Source organism: Delphinus delphis, chromosome 3, assembly GCF_949987515.2.
Source record: "Delphinus delphis chromosome 3, mDelDel1.2, whole genome shotgun sequence".
NCBI lineage: Eukaryota > Metazoa > Chordata > Mammalia > Artiodactyla > Delphinidae > Delphinus > Delphinus delphis.
Genome location: NC_082685.1, coordinates 37,144,829 through 37,161,769, shown reverse-complemented (window position 1 = coordinate 37,161,769; position 16,941 = coordinate 37,144,829).

Sequence of the window (16,941 nt, the reverse complement as noted above, 5' to 3'; positions counted from 1 at the left end):
TCAATCTAAATCTAAATGCTGAGTACCCCCAAGTCACTACTTCCTAAATTTCAGATATTTATCTAATCCTCTGCTAGATAGCTCTACTTGGCATCCCAAACACATCCTGTCTCAATCTGAATTCCCTGTGGTTGTCATGAGCTTCCTCTTCAGTATTCTCTCTTTCACTTGATAACACCATCACCTGGTTTTGTCAATTTCCACGCCATAACTGTGGCATTTCCAATCAAACACCAAACACCAAATTATACTTACTTCATGATCTAAGGATTTCTTGGCTCCATCCCCTTTCTCCATCTCTTATCATCCCTCCTCACTGGTCTGCCGAAATTTATAGTATAACTCATTCTCCACTGTGCAGCTACAGGATTATGTCACTTATCCCTCCCTCAGCACTCACACGCTTACATGCTCTGAATGGCTTCCCAGTGCACATGGGGTAAAGGTCAAAATCCATTAACATGGCTTACAAGGCACTACAAGGGCTGGTGACTGTGTGTCTCTCCAATCTCATCAGGCATACTTTTTTTCACTCACTGCCTCCTAGCCACTCTGGTCTTTCTTTTAGTCAAATATGCCATGCTCCTTCCAACCAAAGAGCCTTTATTCATGCTATTTCCTCTGCCTGATACAGTTTTCCCTAAATAACTCCTTTTCATTCTATGAGTCTTATCTCAAACACCAGTTTCTTGGAGATGCTGCTTTCCCTGACCAAACTAAGTGCAGCCATCACAGATTCCTAGGGCATCACGAACATCTCCTTCCTAACTCTTGTCACAGCTGTAATTTTACACTTGTTCTTACAATTATTACTTTATGTGTGTCTCCACTCACTAGACCCTAACCTCCAAGAAGGCAGGAACCACGTCTTGATTTCGCTCTTCTGCATATCCAGTGGCTATCCCGGTACTGCATATCTATAGCCTCTAGCACAGGGCTGGCACCTGAAATTGTTAAGTGAATGAAACTGCATCACTTCATCCAGAATTGTTCCCCTTAAATCTTCCCTGAGCACATTCTACCTAAAAGACCCACCAGATCTATCCCTGCCTGCCCTTAAATGTGTCCTCATTGGCTGCAAGATAAAGTCAAGCCTCACACTATGCAAACCCTGTCATGATCTTGACCTTTCTCTGGGCTCATCTCCTGCCCTCACTACTGGGCATTTTATACTCCAGCGACCCTGGTCCGGTTTCCTGTCTTCAGCATACTGTGTCCTTCCTGGCCTATGTCATACCTACAGGCCTTTGCTCCTTGAATAGGCTTCATCAGGAATCACAGATTGTTAACATTTAAGCACATTTGAGCTCTCCCTTTCTCTCTCCTTCTCTCTCCCCCTCCCCCTCTCCTTCTTTCTCTCCCTCTCCCTCTCTTTCTGTATGTGCACTTGGAGGAGCATTTGAGAGTAAGTTGAAGCCATCAGTGGTACTTCACCCCTGAGTATTTTGGGAGCCACCATCTAAGAGTAAGGTCATTCTCCTCCATAACCACAACATAATTATCACACTTGGGAAATTTAGCATTAATATAATACTATTGTACAGGAAAAATTCATATTTCCCCAGTTTCTCCAGTAATGAACTTTATAGCTTCTTGTTTTATTTTCCCTGCTATATCATTTCATCCCCCCACCCCCCCAATTCTACATCTGGTTTGCTGACTCTACCTCCTCATTTCCACACTGATTTCAGGAAGGGTGGAGATTGCAAGCTGTACATCAAAACCTGTTTCTTTTTCCTGAGCAAATAACTTGATCTCATTTCGGAGTCTCCCTTGAAATTGGGTGTGTGATTATGTGGCCAAGTTCTGATGACAGTGATGGGTGCAATGTCAGGGTCAAAGTTTTTATGAAGTAGCGAGATCTCATCCATGCTCTTGTCTTTTGCTAGATGAGTGCAGACAATGAAGACAAAGCTTTAGGGAACAGTGAAGCCACAAGATAGAAGGAGTTCTGGGTCCTCAAATCACTGGGTGGAAGACAGTCTCATGACAAACAGGGATACCTGCCTTGGGTTGTTAAGTGAGCAGAAATACACGAGTATTACATTACAGCTGTTATGTAACATAATAAGCTGTGATCTATTTGTAATTAGGGTTCTATTTGTTAGGGCAGCTAACATCATCAAATGAGGTTAATGATCCTTCTATGGAAAGGGGACTATAGCAATCTTCTTATTCAGAAACTCTTATCTCAGGAGAGAATGAGAGGTACAGGGGAAGGTTTGGACCTCACAGGCTGGAAAATAGGTGGTCTCAGGAGCTATTGCCCTGAGCCAGAGAAGCATGCAGGAGCTCAGGACATGGAGACTCGGGTCCTAGATCTCTATCTTCCAACATGTGGGTGTGTGCTTATGTCTAATTATGTCTTCGTGCAATGAGGAGTCCATTGAAATCTTAAGTAGCATCAGAGAAAATAGTCAACACAGGGGCTTTTTATAAATGCAGAATAACTAACAAAATAGAAAGAGAAAATCCATGAAAGTTTGGTTTGACAGCATGAAAGTAATATGACTAAATAATTACAGCCATTACGTGAACTTCTCATTTTGTCTAATTACTGCACAGCACAATAAAAAGATTTATCATTAAACATGTCAGATTTGCTTTTTGTTGTTGATGTATTTGATCACAGTTCCAAACTTTGTTCTTGAATGTACAGTCTGCATTGTTTGTTCATGTTGCTGCTCACAGCTTAAAAAATTAGAGGGAAACTTTCTACTCTCCTGTCGTAAATAGCTTTATGGCTGAGTAAAATTTAAGAACATTTGTTGGTATCAAAATTTTATGGTTCTTATTAACTTGTTTTAATTTTCAGCTTTGTGAACTGGATTGGAAAGGTGCTGAGGAGTGAGAACTATTGCCGAGCCAGGGATCTGAGACTTTTGATGAATCCTCTGGTCTGGCCAAAGCCTGGCTGCTTCATGTAGCCAGTCAGACCACACTTGTGGTCAGTTAGACCAGCTGGGTTTAATCAATTTGACTTTGTTTCCAAGACATCTGCATCTCCAAACATTTAATTAATTGCATGTATTACGGGCAATATTACTTGTGTATATTAATTACATAATAATATACCAATGACATTGAAGTGTCCAGGCAGAGTTACTCCGTATGAGTAAAAATGGAAAATCTCACACTCAAATACCAGTTGATGCTATAAAATTATAACAGCATCTGACACTTGCTGGGCAGATACTGTGTGCCAGGCACTGTTCTGTTTTACGTCTTAATGAATCTTTACAACAATCCCATGAGGGAGGCAGAGTGCTTCACCACTTCCTCACCTAAACTTTGAGAGGGTATGGAACTTGCCCCAAATCACAAAGCCCGGGTAACTGGGGCTGTCTTGTAGATGAGGTCAGTAAACTTGTCTACCTTTCCAGCTTCTTTCCATCACTTTTTCTCCTTGGTATATCCTGAGAGAATGTGAGTCCTGGCTTAGACAAAACTGTGAAATAGGGAAATTTGTGTTCACTGCTCCTCCACTGTGCCTTGAAGATTTGGGGCATATTGACCTTGATTTGGGTGAGATTAGAGAACTCTCATTACAACTATTTCAATAAATATATATTCAACAAGTATATAGTATACTCAGTGTATGTATGTATATAGAATATATATATATTAAAAAATATATACCATGTGCTAGGTAGTGAGGACAACCCTATTTTCAACAAGCTTATGATCTACTTGGGAAAGACTGAAGAGTGAACTAGATAATTGTAATGCAGTGAGATAAATGTTGTGATGGGAGAAGTATAAGATTTTGTGGGAGCTTCTAATCCAAATTTGGGGGGAATCGGGGAAGTCTTCCTGGAGGAAGAGGCATCTATGCTGAGGTCTATAGTACAGGAGGGAATAAACCAGGAAAAGGGGGAAGGTAAGACAAGAGGGTCCCAGGCAACAGAACCAGCAGTGCTGTGTGGGCCAGGAGAGACTGTTGCATACAGCCTGTTGATAGTACAGCCTGTTGATAGTACACAGGCTTCACCAGATAAGACTGAGTGATCCTTTCTAGAAAGTTTTCCCCTGTTTGTTACAGTGCCTGATTTTCTCAACGTTGTGCCATTAACAAATATTTCTATCAATAAATGAATCATATTTATTAAGTATTTACTATAGAAGGCATTGGGTGAGGCATTGAGAAGAATTTGAAGAACTCTGAGACCCTACCTCTGCCTTCAAAGAGTTTACTGAGTGTGGAGTTGTAACATTGTCAGAGGAAAAAAGAGGAAATTCAAATAAAAATGCAGACATTTAAGTAGGAGGAAGAAAAATTTGAGGATGAAACACTCAGGCTCTGGATTCAGACCCTAACTCCACCACTTTCTAGCTGTGCAACCTTGCACAAATTACTTAACCTTTCTGAGGTTCATTTCACATCTATCAAATCAGCGTAATAAAAGATCCTTTCCAGACCATGGCAGGGATTAAACAAGTAATGCCTGTACAACACTTAAATGCTGCTCAGCCCAGAGCAAGCTCTCAATAAATGTTTTAGCCATTAAGATATTGTTATAATTAATTCACTACATAAATTCTTGAGTGCCTCCTCTGTAATGCCTTTTATACTTTTCATTTCAGGCCTTCTGGCTTTGTGCCACACCAGCCATTGCCCTAGCATGACTCTCCTCCTTCCATTGGATTCTGCTCTCCAGTCAGCATCATCTTGCTAAAGAAGCATAAACCACAAGCTCTGGGGAAGCTGGTTTGTCTGTCTCACAAGCAGGCCTCAAAGTCTCCTGGCTACCTTCCTAAATTTCCCTGGATGGTACGTCTCACCACATGGTCGGGGTGGGAGGGACCACTCTCTCCTGACCTATCAGCTCTCTCTCTGCTTTCCTAGCCTTCTCTCCTTGCTCGCTTGGCAGCTAACTGCATACCATCCACTGACATCTTTTACCATGTTATGATATATTTTTATTTATTATTATTTCTATTAACACCTAGCATTTGTTGAGCCCTACTGTGTGCTGACAGGACTTGGCAATGGCCTTGCTTAGGGGAAAAAGGATTATTAAGTTGGGTTGAAACATCTAGTTCTAAACTATTATGGAGTGCATGCTCAAAAAGAATCACGAACCAAAAGCATATTTGTTTAAAAAAAAACAACAACGCTAAGATCTAATCTATTTACCCATTAAAGAACAAGTAAGGATTCGTCATGCGATGGTTTTGAAATAACAACACTAAAAGCAACTCCTATTTATTTATTTACTTATTTGATGGATGATGTTGAGGATGTCTGCTATGTTTCCCCCCACCCAGTGCCTGGGAAAATTGGGGCCCCATTAGGAGAAACTGGGGAATGACAAGGGAGAGCAGGTTTGATGGTACTGGCAGGAAATGGTAGGTTTAGAATTGTAGGCAAGTTCATTTCAAGGCTGTGGCAGACCATGCAAATGAAAATGTCCAATCAAGCAGTTGACAATTTCCGAATCGAGTTGAAGGGAGAGGACGAGGCAGAAGTAGATTTAGGCATTCTTCCCAGGGGGATGGACACACTTTAAGTAAGAGTCTTCTGGTGTCAGAGGTCCTAGTGAGGGGGCGTGCATTAACCATGGTGAGAAAGGCATCACCAGGACCATGTATGCTATGCTTCTTTGCCCAAGATGGAGGTAATTGACTGAGACCTAAGGGGCCTGGGGCTGCAGCCCCCAAAAGGCTTACCTTTGAAGTCTCCTCTTCTGTCTTAATACATCGTGTGAATTTTCTAGTTTATTCTGCAGTATACAAATAAGAGTTTAAATTATTTCTGAGTAAAACTGACTCTGTAGGATGACAGGGAGCGTTTAGTCTGTGGCTTTACATAGGACAAATTAACCCCGGGCACACCCACATGGAAGGGAGCTCGCACTTTGGCTTATGCAGTAAGGAGCATTTTTTAAAAAAAAAAACTTTTGTTGTTATTGCTTTTGTTGTTTGGGAAGAAATTTGATCATCAGATTGGCTAGTCAATTAATAGGAGAAGCCCTAGGGAGTGAGTGGGGCCTCACATAGGGATGTTTTGATGAGGGTGAGACCATCAGGAAGGTCTGGCTGCCGAGTGGCTATATGGTGGAGGGGGTTGCCTGGGGGATGTCAGGTCTCAGGGCCTTATAGGATGGAGTGAAGGACCCTGGAAAGGAGAAAGAAGGGTTGGGAAGTTGAGTCTTGGCAGGACTTTTGACCGTAAGTGGAAGGAGGGGGAGAATGCCTTGGCCTGGGTGATGGGGGCACTGTTTGCTTTGGGGCTCTGTGAACTAAGGACGCTCTAAAGTTCTCTGTAAGGCCACTAACAAGCTGAGATTTGTCTCCAGAGTGGAAACAGATTGCCAGAACTTCAGTCCCACAGCATATTTCACTGACAGATTGGGTGCGATTTTTCCCAAGATGGGGGTGTTTCTTAAAGCAGAGGAGGAAAGGGAGGCTGAGAGGGGGGAGGGGGTGGGGGAAGACAGCTGTCAGCTTCTTTGTGGCTTCAGGACAGCTCTTGCAGATGTGGGCAGAGCAACAATTGCCAATTCCCTGAGCCGCCTGCGATTCACCAATTCCCAGGATGCAGGAGGGTAAAGGCAATCCAGATTAGAGGGATCCCAAGAGGCTTCTGGACACAGAACCTAACCTCAGACGGGTTCACTTTGCATGTGAAGGAACATCTCTCCCTGCACCAAATTAAATCAATTTGATCAAAATTTGTAATGCAGAAGAGCATAATTAATTGAAGAATTTAATTAGGCACACTTTTGATGAAACTTAACAGGAGCCAGCAGGAATACTCTTGCTGTCTATTAAACATAATCCTGCCTGGTGAAGAGCTCTATAGTTGATGATCTTTAATGACTGCCCATCTCTCAGCTTCCTTGCTGGCATTCCAGTCAGCCTGGAGGAGGATGGGGAAGATGGGGAAGGGCGTAGGGATTGCGGGGGGAGGGAGGGAGGAGTGGGACATGGAACCCTCGCGTGGCATCTCTTTCAAAGCAGTGTTGGTGCTAAACTTTCAGGGTACACAATTATTTGCTTTTCATCTGCCAAAGTGGAGAAACAGTGAAGAGTTGTGGGGAGGGCTGTTTTAGGGTAATGAGTCAGGGCAGAGAGGGCAGGGCTCCCTTCTGGTTGAGAGGCGACCCTGCTGGCCTTTTCTACTAATTGCTTTGGCCTCTCAATCTCACTTCACAAAGCTTGAATCTTGCACTGGCCTCCCAGCAGAAAACCAGAAAGAAGGCTTCTGGGAGCAGAGATCTGGGAAGAGCCCTCAGCCTGCCATCTTAGATGTTAGTAAATACTGCATTGCTGAAGAAATGATGGAATGAACAAAGCAATAAATGAATAAGTGATTCACCCAGGAACTCTGTTGAGAAAGGAGTTAAAAAGTACAGGCCAGACATGGCTGCTGCCTTTTTACAAAAAGTACTTGGGCTTCAAAGAGAAATTCTCCCTTCCTTCCTCAACTGTCCTTTTCTTCCTTTATCCGACCAGTGTTTACTGAGGCCACACTGCGGCAAGCGCTCTACCAGGAACTATATATTTGATGGGGAATACATAAGAGCCTGAGCTTTCTGTCCTCATGGAGCTAAGAGACTAGTGGGAGACACAGGCAGTGGGCACATGTTTAGGACTTATGAGAAGCTCTGAGAAAGAATAGCAGAAGAGTAATACTTTGGTTTAGGTCAGGAATTAGCAAACCACAGCCTAGAGGCCAAATCTGCCTGTTCCCTTTTTTTGTAAATAAAGTTTTATTGAAACATAGTCAGGCATATCATTTGCATATTGCCTATGGATGATTTGCTACAAAAATAGTTGAGTAGTCATGATAGAGACCACATGGCCTGTGTGGCTTAAGATATTGACTATCTGGCTCCCTACAGAAAAGGTGTGCTGAATCTTAGCCTAGATGAAGAGGGCAAACCTCTTGGGACAGAGATTTAGCTCAGACTGGAAGACGAAAATTTAGCCTGGTTAGGAGTTGCATACTTTGGGAGGAGCAGGAGTGATGGCTCTGCAATGGGGAGCAGTTGGGTGTGTTCAAGGACCTAGAGGAAGGTCCATTTGATTGGAGGGTAGTGATGGAAGGACACAGGGCCTGGATGAGATGGAAGAGAAAGGAAACCCTGAAAAGGGGTTTAGATGTGATTCTGAGTGCACTGGAACACCGCTCGGGGGTTGTAAGCAGGGCCATGAGGTGCTGTAATTTTTAAAGAGCCCTCTGGCCGCAGTGGTCAGAGTGGCTTGGAAGAGAAATGGTCCCAGCTTCTGTTAGCTAAAGCAAAAGATGGTGGTGGCTCAGATCAAGGTCATAGAAGTAGAGGTGAAGAGTCATGGGCAGATTTGGAATACATTTGGGAGGTAAAATTCACAAGATTTAGAAATTGACGTGGAAGGGGCTGGTTAGGAAGAGGGAGGGATCAAGAATGATCTCCCTGAGGATTTTGGCTAGAGCCACTGGGTAAATGGTGGTACCATTTGCTGAGGTTGAGAAGATTGGAGATGGGGAAGAAAAGGTTAGGTGGAGTGATTTAAGAGTTCAGTACTTTTCAGCTTTCTTAAAATCGAGATTCGTATGAGACGCCAACTAGAGATGACAAGGAGACAGTTGGATATATGACCCTAAAGTATAGATGAGAGATTCAGGATGGAGGTAAAAATTTGTGAGTCATTGGCATATAGATGCTATTTAAGCAACAGTACTGGATGAGTTCACCTAGGGTGGGAGGTAAAGAGAAAAAGAAATAGGACTTACATCTGAATATTTTCTGCAGACTGCTTAGCTTCAGCTTGGCCTGTTACTCATTGATATCTATCAAAACATTAGGCTGAGGGTAAACTACTGAAGAGACTAAATTAAGGAATATGCTGAAAGAAATGCAATAAGCTATTTTAAAGCATATGCAGTTACTTTGAGATGAGCCCCCCCCCAAAAGTGGTATCAAATGGAGGACCTTTTGTCTCTTTGTATAATGAAAATATTGGTAGTGTATGCATTCTTGAATGTTGCATGAGAGATTTACTCCTCTGAGCATTTGTACATCCTTCTTCAAGTTGACTGATAGTTGAGTTGTTAAAAGTGGTTGTTCCCAATCACAGCTTCCCAGCAGTCATTTGACCTGATAGTTAAAAATATGAATTCCCTGGGCTCCCACCCAGAGTGATTTGTTAGATCTGTGGTAAGTTCCCAGGAATCTGTTTTTAATGAAGACCCCAGGGGATTCTAATATGGAAAACCCATTGTCTGGCATTTGGTAACCACTGTTTTCATGGATATTTCAAAGGCAAACTTGAGATTGTGTTACTCAAATAACCATATCTTCTAAACTGACAAGGATCTCAATATGTGAGGTTGGGATAAGATATAAATATTGTGCTTATACATACAATGAAATTACTGAGTTTCTTCCTCTTCCTTCCTCTTTCTCAATACCTCACCAAGGCCTGAAGATCTTAGTTCATAAAAATATTTCAGCCAACACACATATATACAACACACACACACACACACACACACATAATATCTCTCCTTCTCTTTCCTTTTCTCTTCTTCTTGCACATATGCATACCCACGTGCACATACACTCCTATTTATCTTTGCCTTGGTTCAGGTCCACTGCCTGAAGGCAGGAACCACTGCCTTGGTGGTTGCAGTCAGGCCATTATAATAGTTTCCTAACTGCTTGCTTTGCCAGTCCAGTCAACACCAGCTCTAGTTCATCCTCCAAATTGCTGCTGGAGTTATCTTTCGTAAATCTGATTCCTTCAAGCTCCTACCCTGTGAGAAAACCCTTGTATCGGCTCCTCATTGCCTATTGGGAAAAAATCCAAATCCCCTGGTATAGTGTTCAAGGACTGCTATAGAATTACACTGATCTTGTCAGCATGGCTTCCTCCATTCCTGATCCTAATTCATTCCTGCCCATCCACACTTCACGTCTGTACTCACCTGTGCCCATCTGCCCCTCACACCTGCTCAGCCACCTCTGCCCATATTCACCTGCCTATCCATACGTGCTCATATATATCTGTCCAAACTGCACTACATGTCTTGGTCTGAAATTCATTCATCCCTGTAACTACCTGGTCAATTCTGACTCATCCTTGTAGATTCAACTCTTTTATTCCCTTTACTCTCTTCCTAGGCTCGAAAGGCAAAGCCTGGTATTTCTTCTTTTGTTCTCAACGTAGCAGTTTGTACATATTTTTACTGAAACATTTACCATGTTGCATTTTGATTATTTGTTTCTCACCAATCCCCAATTTCTAAATCAACCGGAAATTATTCATCTTTCTATCCCTAGCACCTAACTCAAAGGCAGGCTTATAGTAGGCCCTTGGCAACACATTGAGAATTTTTTCCCCCTCTATCCTTGCTGTCAGGTTCTCAATAAGTTGAGCTCTTGAGGCTGCCTGTCTATAGCAGCCCATTTTCCACTGTTTGATTTGCTGGTGGCTAGGAGAGCAGATAGTTAATCTTACTAGAATTTTGTGAAAAACAAAGAGTTAATGGGTTCCTGCAGGCACCAGAGTAACTCTTCAGGTTTAGTGCATGGTCTTCCTGTAGTTTTGTATCTTGCTTCCTTTGGGGTTCTCAGTTGTGTTCTGGTAATTTAGGCTGCTACATACTAATCTTTGGGCAATCAAGAAGTGTGTGTTACGTACACACACCATGCTGTTCATCTGTTCATTGTTCTCATACTGAAAATTAAAATGGAGAACAATGAAGAGGAGAGGCCATGAAAATTCATAGACAATAGTAGGTGTCCTTATGGACATAGTAGGTATCCTTAACCTAGAGTCCACAGATGGGCTTAAAGCATTCCATGAGTCCTTGCTGTGTTGTATATGACATGTGTGCACGTGCATGTAGATTCTTCTGGCCATAGGTTCCATAGTTTTCTAAGATTTTCAAAGGTGCCTGAGACCCCAAAGAGTTAAGACCCACCAATGTAGAATATGTTTTCATGCCTTTCTTTTTTAATGCCCATCTTTAAAATTAGCACATGAATCTTAAAAGGCCTTGAGAATGTGAATGATGTCTGTGCTATATGTTGACTTCCTTGTCCTCCAGTCTTGTCAAGAATCTCCAGACTTGCTCTGTGCATCCATTATTTTAGCCTCAAAGCCAAGGAGTGAGAAGGTGGAATCATTTCTAACAAATCCTGTAAATAAACCCAGCTTCTGCTGTATTAGATCACTGTAAAACAGTTCCCTGAAGCCCAAGGGATTAAATAATAGAAGAAAATGCTTTGCATGAAACCATGCAGATGATAGAAAATATTCTCGCTATGGTAATTTACACAGATTACTTCATGACAAATTGGTTGTTTGAGCTGATCATGTTTATCACTGAAACCCTGCAGATTTTCTCCTGAGTTTGGAAATGTTGCAAATGTATTGTGAGGCCCAGGGCCTTTGTTACTGACTCACCACCATGCAAATGAACTTTAAGAAGTACTTGGTGGTCTTATAGCCAGAGCGACGGTGTTTTGCTTATGAAACGCTGGTCTTCAGTCTTCCATGTCAACATGTAGAAATTGCCAGGGTTCATTTAACATTTTTTGAGTGGTGCTGCCAACACAGTCTGCCGGGAAAGGGACATGTGATACCACTTGGTAGTGAATGGCCTTGGTGTCTTTATCACTCCTCCATCTCCCACTGTCCCCAACCTGTTCTTCCCCAGGTATTTCCATCTCATTAAATGATACTCATTCACCCACTTGACCAGAGAGGAAACCATGGGCACCATCTGGACTCCTCTCTCTCCTCATAGCCTACTCCTAAGTGCTGTTGAGCTTACTCCCTATCTTCTCATATCTGTCCACTTCTTTGGTTCAGGACACCAAAATCTCTTGTCTGGATGACAGCTATGGCTCCTAACTGGTCTCCCTCACTCCAACCTGTAACACCTTAACTCTGATAAGGTATCCTTTTCTGGCATCTAGGTGTCACGTGTCCATAGGATGGGATGGGTAGTATTTCACATAGTTGTTCATTCCACCCCAGCCTGCATTTTATAATCCACCTGGGATAGAGCCCACTTTTCTGCTGCAAGTTATGCGCCTATGGAATCCAATTTGAGGCCATTATCTGAGGATTCAATCACTGGTTTTTGTGATTGATTGGCAAGAAGTTTAGAATACTCAATTCAAGAAAGTCCCTCTTTGATAGCAATAATTTTTTGATTGCCTATTCACAGTCTTCTTTTTTCTCTGGAGGAACTCTTTCATTCTCTAGGGCCTGGTGTGGCTGTCAATTACAGTGTCCCAGCCCCACCATAGAAAACACCTGTGACCCAGACTGGACCCACCCACATGTCCCTGACCTCCTGGGCCACAGTGACAGGCTCATTTCTGGGCATAGAACCAAGCCAGGCCATTTAGAGTCTCCTGAGATTGACAATCGAACACAGACAAAGAGAAATCCTCTTTCCTTTGAGGATGCTACGCTCAGAGGATGTAGGTGTATGGCTGCTGGTAGCCATTTTGCCATTGATGAGATTTTATCTGCAAAATGTAGTCAACAAAGGCAAGTGATGATGGTGGTGGCAGTGGTGGTGATGGATAACATTTATTGAGTGCCATGCATATGCCAAGAACTAATCTAAGTGCTTTATGTATGTTAACTCATTCAGTCTTCATAGACTTTATACTTAATGATCATTATTATCATTATTATTGCTATTATTATCCCTATTTCACAGATGAGAAAACTATGACATTTAGGGGTTAAATAACTCTCGGTTAAAAAAAGCTCTTAAGTGGGGAAGGCACAATTTGAACCTAGGCAGCCTGGCTCCTGAGCCTGTGCTCTCAACCATTTCACTCTGTGGCCTCTAGCACTATTGACAGAACAGGAAGCGGGGGACAGGAGAAGGAGAGGGAGAGAGGGGAAGGGGGAGGAGGAGGGAGACATGGGTCCCTAGGACATTGCTGGAGTCCTTGGATCCTGAACCCAGGGTTCCTGGATTCCTAGTGGTAACCCAATATATTTAATTTTTTTTACTTAAGTCAGTTTTAATTAGGTTTCTGTTCTTGCAGTTTGCCTAAAATATTCTGCCTCCCATCCTCTCTCATTCTGTCTCTTGTCTTACTGCCTTGCCTTGAATAATAATATCTTAAGAAAATAATATTCGAACATGGTAGAAATTTGGAGGATATAAAAAGATAATAGAAAGAAAATATCTTAAATGAAGATGTCATAACATTTGTATGGGATACAACCAATTCAAGACTATTATTTTTTGGGCTTCCCTGGTGGTGCAGTGGTTGAGAGTCCACCTGCCGATGCAGGGAACACGGGTTTGTGCCCCGGTCCGGGAAGATCCCACATGCTGCGGAGCGGCTGGGCCCGTGAGCCATGGCCGCTGAGCATGTGCGTCTGGAGCCTGTGCTCCACAGCGGGAGAGGCCCGCGTACCGCAAAATAAAAAAAGACTATTATTTTTGTTTTCTTCCAGTCTTTTTTCTAATCATTTATATATACATATATACACAATAAGGTTCTACATATATAAGGTTCTTTCCTTTTTCTCTTAGCACTATATCAGTTGCATTCCCCCATGTTATATATTTTTGAAAGCAGGATCTTAATGGCAGCACAATCTGCATGTGTGTGTGTGGGTATATGTCTTTCCACTGACTTCTCTGTGCTTCCTAGTGCTTGACATCTTTCCTCATTGAACCGTCTGCTCTGGAACCAGGAAGGATACCAAGGGCTGGGGTGGTCATGCTTGGCTTCTACCTGTATTCCTTGGTCTGTGTCTCAGTGTTCAGGGCCCTGGTGAGCAGCCCTACACCCCACAGCTCAGCTTCCAGCCAGGAAGGAGACTGTGTCAGCGATGTTGGAAGCAGAGGCCATCTTGCCGATGCTCATCCCTCTGCCCATGAGCCAGGAGGGCTCTGCAGCCTGCAGACGGGGAGTAAGACACACTCAGGAAAAGGTCTAAGCCTCTTCACAGATCAGCAAGCAGAAAGCCAGGATGGCTTGGCAGTTCCAGGCATGATTTATTTTAAGACATGCAGAGTTACCAGTTAGCACAGTAAGAAACCTCTTGTTCCTGCCTTTTTAACTCCATACATCAATAACAATTTACTTGGCAAAACCCTGGGTGCTGGACTTAAATATGCACACCACTGGGGGGAAACACAAGGATAGCATTGAGAAATTAGATTTAAAATACCAAATAAACTCTTTTCACCATATCTCTCTCAGTGAGTGCTGTATAAAGCCTCATAACATTTATGAGGCATTAAATGCCACATAAATGACTAGTTTTTGAAGTGTAGATGAAAAAAAGAAGGTGAATGAAGGAGTAAAAATAGCACAACTGTATATAATGCATATGTCGGTCTCCTATTTAACCTCTGGATGTTACCCCAAGCCATGAGCAGTGGTGGATTAAGAAAATAGACTTTAAGCCTCCAAAAAGGTACTGAAGGCAAAGGCTAGAGACAGAAGGGGTGTTCAGTAGTCAACAGCCAAGGAGAACATGAAGCCAGAGGAATTCAGAACAGAACAGTCATTCCAAGTCAAGTACAATCACAAAAGCAGAAACATGTACCCATCCATCCATTCACCCATATTTCATTATCTATCAGCTGTACTACTGCTATCACAACTATTAATTGTTCAACTTCGGACTTACTATTAATTACTATCATTTATGGAGGGCTAAGTTTGTGTCAAGTATTTTACAAAGTGTTTTGCATGAATCATCTCATTTAATCCTCATAACCATCTTGTGAACTGGGTTTTTGTCTTTACCTTAAATTGATGAGAAAACTAGCTCAGAGAGCTTAAGTGATCTGTGGAAGGTCAAGCAGAGAGCATGTGTCAGACCCACAGACCCATTGATCCAATCTTCCTCTCCATATTGTAGCTGTTGAGTTCCTGCTATGTATCAGGCTTTGGATTAGGCATTGGGGCTACAAAGGAACCTTCAACAAGGCCCCTACACCACTAATTCTGGGGTAGATGAAGCTGAAATCGACTAGATGCTTTGGAGTCAGAAACGCAGTGGTCTCAGAGGTTGTCACTGGAACACCCAAAAAACAGTGTGCAGGCAGTCATGGTGACCTCAGGAAGAGATACCTAACTTCACTTGGGTGGATTTGGTATAACTCAACCTGGATCTTGAAGAATAAGTCATGTTCATGAGATAGAGAAGAGGGAGACATAGTCTAGGTGGGGGAAACAGCATAGAAAGAGACAATAATAATGATAAAATATATAGATTGAAACATTGTAGAAATTTGAAAAATACACACACAAAAAAATCCATGAAGAAAATAAAATTTGCTGGCTATAGCAAGTGATTCAAAGACCACACTGCAGAAGTGAACAGATTTGGGAACCAAGGCATCTCCTTTACTAAGCTGTGCATGTTGACATACAACTTATTGCAGCTGAGAGCCTGAGGGTACAAATGTATCAGTGTCATTGTGAAGTTGACAACTGGACAACCAGACCTTCCCTTGCAACCCCTACCTAAGTTTCCACCTCTCACCCTGCACCCTAGCCCCATTGCTAGATCCCCTTATTTGCTTGACTTTTTCACAGCACTTAAATATTATATGAAATTGTTTGCTTCTTTACCAGTTTATTGCCTTTCTTCCCACTAGAAGATAAACTTCAGGATAGCAGAGATTATGTCCATCTTGTTCTATGTTCCTTCCTTAGTAGGTAGAATACTGTTTGGCATGTGGTATTTGTCAAGTAAATAAGTGAGCACAACAGAAAAAAAGAACAAGATTCTTCCACTAATGCGAGGTGGGAGCAATGAAGACCCGTTATTGGCCAGGCTCCTGTCACTCACCTGGGACTCATGGTTTCTCCCTAATCACTTTTAAGTGGTTTGGAGTCAAAATCACTTCTGTTGCCCTTCAATGACTTGGGGAACATCAGAAGCAATGGCCCTAGACCTGCTATCCAAATGCTTCCTTTTTCCACCTTCAGATGCTGGCGGGCAAATTGCTTGCACTTGGTCAACACTTCCCCCTCCTGTGCCCACAGCAGACATTGTAAATCAATCATGGCAATTTTTCTCGTAGCCTTAGAATCCTTGTCAATACCACACTCTAGCAGACACTGCTAATCGATAGGGGGTGGCATTAGGATGACACTTTTCATCCTGAGCATGAAAAAAATTAACAGATGTGAGAAGGGAGTAATGTAATTAGATATAAGGAGGAAGGGACAAATCTATATTCTGAGAAAATATTGTGAGCATTATGTCTTCAGGCTTCTGCAGCAATGACAAATAGAACAGCTTAGGGACTATATAGCACAGTGATTATGAACATGAACACTGATGTCAAGCTAGCTGGGTTGCAGTCCCTGTTTTACAGTTTTCTATCTGTAGTTGTGAGCAAGTTACTTAACCTCACTGAGCCTCAGTGTCATCATCTTTAAAATAGAACTAATAACCCTATCTAACTCATCAGATCGTTGCAGAGGATACAATAAAATAATCCATGAAAAGCACCTGGTCCACTGCCTAGGACACAGTAAGTGATCAATAAATATCAGTTACTGATTGTTTTCAAAATTGGCAGACTTATAAGCATAAAATTAACCACAGGCTGGATCTTGAACTCCAGAAACATTTGAGCTGAAATTGGTCCCCTCCCTCTCAAGAATACAGAAGACAAGACCACTTTCCATGCAACTTCAGCAAGTTTTCTATTTCCTTTTTCCAATTTTTATTCATTCATATTTAAACCACCATTATAAAAACATTAAAGTATCTTCCAACAAAGAAAAGCCCAGGACCAGATGGCTTCACAGGCGAATTCTATCAAACATTTAGAGAAGAGCTAACACCTATCCTTCTCAAACTCTTCCAAAATATAGCAGAGGGAGGACCACTCCCTAACTCCTTCTACGAGGCCACCATCACCTTGATACCAAAACCAGACAAGGATGTCACAAAGAAAGAAAACTACAGGCCAATATCACTGATGAACATAGATGC